The following is a 6,000-nucleotide window of genomic DNA, read 5'->3' as shown; positions in this document are numbered from 1 at the left end:
TGAAAAATGTTCTTGAGTTGAAGGCAGTGGGAAGTAGTAAGGATTTGGTTGTGCAGCTTGAAAGATAGGCCGAATCAAATGTTAATTTAAGGCAGAGGACTTGTGAGACTGGAGAAAGCATGGTGTCAATAAATATAATTAGAAATTAATTCAGCCTTAGGCCCCTTTCCCGACGTGAACGCACTGCACCTGCACTGAATCGGGACCCATACATTTCTATGGGGCTGTGCACACAAGCGGTGATTTTCATGCATCACTTGTGTGTTGCGTGAAAATCGCAGCATGTTCTATATTCTGCATTTTTCACGCAACGCAGGCCCCATAGAAGTGAATGGGGCTGCATGAAAATCGCAAGCATCCGCAAGCAAGTGCGGATGTAGTGCGATTTTCACGAACGGTTGCTAGGAGACGATCAGGATGGGGACCCGATCATTATTATTTTCCCTTATAACATGGTTATAAGGGATAATAATAGCATTCTTAATACAGAATGCATAGTACAATAGGGCTGGAGGGGTTAAAAAAAATTATAATAATATAACTCACCTTAATCCACTTGATCGCGCAGCCCGGCTTCTCTTCTGTCTTCATCTTTGCTCACATGGATCTAGAACTCCCTCATTAATCGCTTCAATTGCTCTGCTAGATTAATTTTAAGCTGGCCGTACAGGGGTGTTTACTTTCTCGGGACTGTTACAGCTCTCCTTTATCACAGCTCGGCGGGAAGGGGGTGTCCTTTCAGTTGCTGTTCTCTCCCTCTAATTGACTGTTACAGCTACATAGGATAAGGCTGGTGGCAGCTGAATGACAGAACTAAGCATGTGTGTCCATCTTGGCGCGGTAGAAGTTGCGTGAAAAATGCAGAATATAGAACATGCTGCGATTTTCACGCAACACACAAGTGATGCATGAAAATCACCGCTTGTGTGCACAGCCCCATAGAAATGTATGGGTCCCGATTCAGTGCGGGTGCAATGCGTTCACGTCGGGAAAGGGGCCTAAGGCTGAATTAATTTCTAATTATATTTATTGACACCATGCTTTCTCCAGTCTCACAAGTCCTCTGCCTTAAATTAACATTTGATTCGGCCTATCTTTCAAGCTGCACAACCAAATCCTTACTACTTCCCACTGCCTTCAACTCAAGAACATTTTTCATATTCGATACTTCCTCAACCCTGATTCAACTAAAATGCTAGTGCATACAAATGTAATTTATCACCTGGAGCATTGCAACATCTTCATCTGTAGCCTTCCAATCTATTTTAAAATGTTCTGCCCAGTTAATCGACCTCTTCCTTAATTTCTCCTGTGCCCTTTCTCTCTGCCAATCCCTTCACTGATTTCCCATTGCCCAGAGATTTGAATTCAAAAGGCAAACCAAATATATGCCCATGCACAATCTGTCCCCTCCTTACATTTCTGACCTACTTTCCCGATACATCCCCAGACATAATCTCAGATCTTGACATTTCCTTTTTCTTTGCTCTCCTCTTGCCTGTTCCTTGCAGAGTCATCTACAAGATTTCTCTTGTGCATCTCCCATTCTTTGGAACTCACTACCCCAGAACATCAACTTACTTACAATAAGCATGATCCCACCACACAGCCATATTAGCAGCTTTTATCCTCACCTACTGTCTCCTTTCCCAATTTCCTTGTAGATTGTAAGCCCTTGCCGGCAGGGTCCTCACACCCCATACCCCCCCCCCCCCCCACCATTCTGATAATTACCTCATGCTCATTGCGCTTCATTTGCTTTATATTATTTATGTAAACACCTCTTTAGATGTATAGCAACATGGAATTCATGGCGCTTTCTAATACATAATGCAATAATAGTCATCATCATCAATGTAACAACTGAAAATCAAATGTCAAATAGTACATCTCTTTTTAGCAAAGCTATAACCAGCCCTGTACCTCACATGGATCTAGAACTCCCTCATTAATCGCTTCAATTGCTCTGCTAGATAAATTTTAAGCTGGCAGTACAGGGGTGTTTACTTTCTCGGGGCTGTTACAGCTCTCCTTTATCACAGCTCGGCGGGAAGGGGGTGTCCTTTCAGTTGCAGTTCTCTCCCTCTAACTGACTGTTACAGCTACATAGGATAAGACTGGTGGCAGCTGAATGACAGAACTAAGCATGTGTGTCCATCTTGGCGCGGTAGATGAAGAAATAAATAGAAAAGAACAAAAAACTGGTGGCGTTATACAGATCCATCTTTTTTATTAAATAACTTAGTAACTATGCTAAATGTTTATTTATTTGCAATTACAAAAAGATCCAGGTGCAGCGTACAAAAGAATTAATGGAGCTGGCTAGATAAGGCAGCAGGAGTTTCTATGGCTTCTTCAGTGTAAGGGAAAATATATTACACCTCACAGCTCAATGTAGGATATGGTAAACCTTCTGCACTACAAAGTTTCACATTCTACAGGAGAATATGCAACATTGCTGCACCTGTAGAAAAAGTGCGTCAACGTGGCAATTTATTCTGGATGATTTTGCTGAAGATTTCTGTACAAAGGTGATTTGTCATGGTCTTTCCCGTCATAGGGGTCAGAAGATTTAAGAGACTGGCTGCACGTGATGTGATCTGACAGCCTCTTTGGTTTCACTTGTTTCTGTGTTGTTGCTGTTTATGACCACACCTCTTGTGAAAAGGACCTTTGATGACGTCACTGCGCTCATCACATGGTCTGTCACATGATCTATCACCATGGTAAAAGATCATGTGATGGACCAGGTGATGTGGGCAATGACATCATCAAAGGTCCTATTCCTCAAAGAAGAAGACAGAAGAGAAGCCGGGCTGAGCGATCAAGTGGACTAAGGTGAGTTATATTATTTTTTTTATTTATTTTTTAACCCCTCCAGCTCTATTGTACTATGCATTCTGTATTAAGAATGCTATTATTTTCCGTTATAACCATGTTATAAGGGAAAATAATACAATCTACACAACACCTAACCCAAACCCGAACTTCTGTGAAGAAGAAGATTTTTCTCATGCGCGTGCAAAACGCATTACAATGTTTTGCACCCGCGCAAAAAAAAAAAAGGCAAACATGAAAACTGACTTGTTTTAGTGTCAAAATCTCACCATTTTCCCTGAACGCATCCGGCCCCAATCTGCAACGCCCGTGTGAAAGGGGCCTTACAGGTCGATGTTAGCACCAAGAAGAAGCGCACTGCTTTTACACCGTCGCCAGCTGATTCCACATAGATGTTGTGGGGATTCGCTCTGGTAGGCAGGGTAAGTGGACGCAGTACAGAGGCAAAAACAAGGTTGTAAATCAAAGTTCAGTGTTTATTCACACATAGCAAACAAAAACAAGCAAAAAGTAAGTGTTCAGTTTTGGTGCCTGTTCACACCACAAAAAGTCCACAGTGCAAAATGACTTCACCTGGTCAGCAGATGATAGTCACACGCAGCCCGCAGTAGACTTTAGAGGCCTGTTTCCCCAGCCTGCGGCTCTCACAAATAGATGGCCTCAGTTTCTCAAACCACAGACTCCTCAGCTTCTCTGTCATGGAGGATAATCCACACCAGCTGAACATGCTGGCTGGGTTTTTCTATCCCAGCCCAAAACCCGGCCTGGAACCGTGGGGAACAGCCACCCACCCTGCTCTTTGGCTGCTCTCAATAAGAACTGGCCCAGATCGGCTTTACAGCCATACTAACAGCTGAAATGTCAGACTGCAACTTAAAACTGACACTTCAGGGAAAAATTCAGTTCTACCCTCACCGAGGCCAGGAACCTCGGTGACAAGTATCTTCCGAGGTTTACAGAATCTGTTTAATCAAAACGCTTATACAAGTACAGTCCTCTCGACAGAGTGGAGAGGGTGTCAGCAGTAAGTTTGTGTTGACGTCACTGAATTATTTGCCCATCCTCTTATCTGTCAGAACAATAACCCACAAAAAAACGGATACTGTCTGTGGAGCAGACGCCTTCACTTGGTCAGCGTTTGCTTAATAATCCATCAGTATTGTTAATGCCCCCCCCCCCCAAAAAAAAAGGAGTGGATGTAAAACATAGATGACACGTGAATGGAATATTTTTATGTCTTCTGTGTTTTGTACACACTCCTGCTTTTGGCTACTAAATCATAAGCCAATTCTGATGGGACCATACAGGCCTTGCAGCTGCTACACAGACAGGATACGTTGTGCGTCTCATTTTATTCTTCCTTCTGACAGATCAGAAGAAGGTTCAAACAAATGATGATGTCAGCGAGGCCGAAAGGCAAATTAGTGGCTTAGTCATGAAGTGGGGAGTGTGAGAACAGTAGGAGGAGACCACAGAATGGCCCAATGACAGGGTCTGGAGGTTGTGGCAGCATCAGGAGGCCACATAGTGACACAAGGAAAGAGTCTGGAGGTGGTGGCAGCATGAGGAGACCACAGAGTAGCACAATGAGTGTGGAGGTGGCAGTAGTATATAACTTAGACCGATATACGTCAATAAAGATTTTACCACATATAACGGAGCACAGAGATGATCTTCAGGTTCCCCCCACACTATCAGAAATTAACCGCTGCTCCCAACAGCAGCTCCTGGGAAGGTCATGGAGCGTCTCAGTCATCCGGCATCTATTAGCCCTGCTAAAGTATTATTTAGAAAGTGTGTAGGAGCCACACTGGGCCCCCACACTGCATATTAATCATGGAGACATCATGGAGATTTTACCGCATATAACCACAGCGCTGAACGCTGAATAAATTTTGTTTTTCGACCAAAATACCTCAATAAAGATTTTACTATATATAACTGCCGCCAACGTGAACTGAGAATGTATTTTTCTTTTTGTGCTGAAATAGGCCACTAAAGCTTTCAACACATATAACCGCCAACGTGAACTGAGAATATATTTTTCTTTTTGTACTGAAATAGGCCACTAAATCCTTTCAACACATATAACAGCCGCCGATGTGAACTGATAATGTATTTTTATTTTTGTACTAAAATAGGCCATTAAACACTTTCAAGACATATCACCGCCGTCGACATGAACTGAAAATGTATTTTTCTTTTTGTACTAAAATACATAATAACACATATAACCGCCGCACTGATTGACTGCTACCGCCGCTTCTTCCATGAACCCCTGCACCACTACTTCCCGGGTATGTAGGCTGCTTCGAAGCAGGTGGTCTACCCCGGGCATGTTTGACTCCCAAACTCCCACTGCTGCCACCCTGCTGACTCACTAGTGTTGATCGTGAATATTCTAATATTGGCACTTTGAGAATTTGCAAATATCTAGAAAAAAATATTTCATCAGTACCCATGATCCCTCACTGCTTCTTAGGAGTAGTGTTGGTCGTGAATTTTTGTATTGTGAATTTTTATCCGATTGCCAATTTTCGCAATCGAGAAAATAATGATTGGAGATCACAAATTTGCGAATTTGCGAATATATGACGAATATTCGCCCAAATATTCACAAAATATCGCAAATTTGAATATTGCCCCTGCCGCTCATCACTGTGACTCACTGCTGCCACCCTGCTGACTCCCAGCCATGCTTTCAACACATATAACAGCTGACGTGAACTGAGAATATATTTTTATTTTTGTACTAAAATACAAAATAACACATATAACCGCTGCACTGACTGACTGCTACCGCCGCTACTTCCGTGAAAACCTGCACCACTACTTCCTGGGTAGGTAGGCTGCTGCGAAGCAGTTGGTTTACCCCGGGCACGTTTGGCTCCCACTCTCCCACTGCTGCCACCCATCTGACTCCAAGCTATGCTTTCAACACATATAACAGCCAACGCAAACTGAGAGTATATTTTGTGTACTAAAATAGGCCACTAAACGCTTTCAGCAGAAATAAATGCACCAGTGAAGTGTGTATACATTTTTCTTTCTGTACTGAAATAGGCTACTGAATGCTTTTGCCACAAATAAGTGCACCAGTGAAGTGCGTATAGTTTTTCTTTCTGCACACTTTCAACACATATAACTGCAGAAGTGAACTGC

This window comes from Bufo gargarizans, chromosome 4, assembly GCF_014858855.1.
Source record: "Bufo gargarizans isolate SCDJY-AF-19 chromosome 4, ASM1485885v1, whole genome shotgun sequence".
Lineage (NCBI taxonomy): Eukaryota > Metazoa > Chordata > Amphibia > Anura > Bufonidae > Bufo > Bufo gargarizans.
This window is presented reverse-complemented; position numbering follows the sequence as displayed.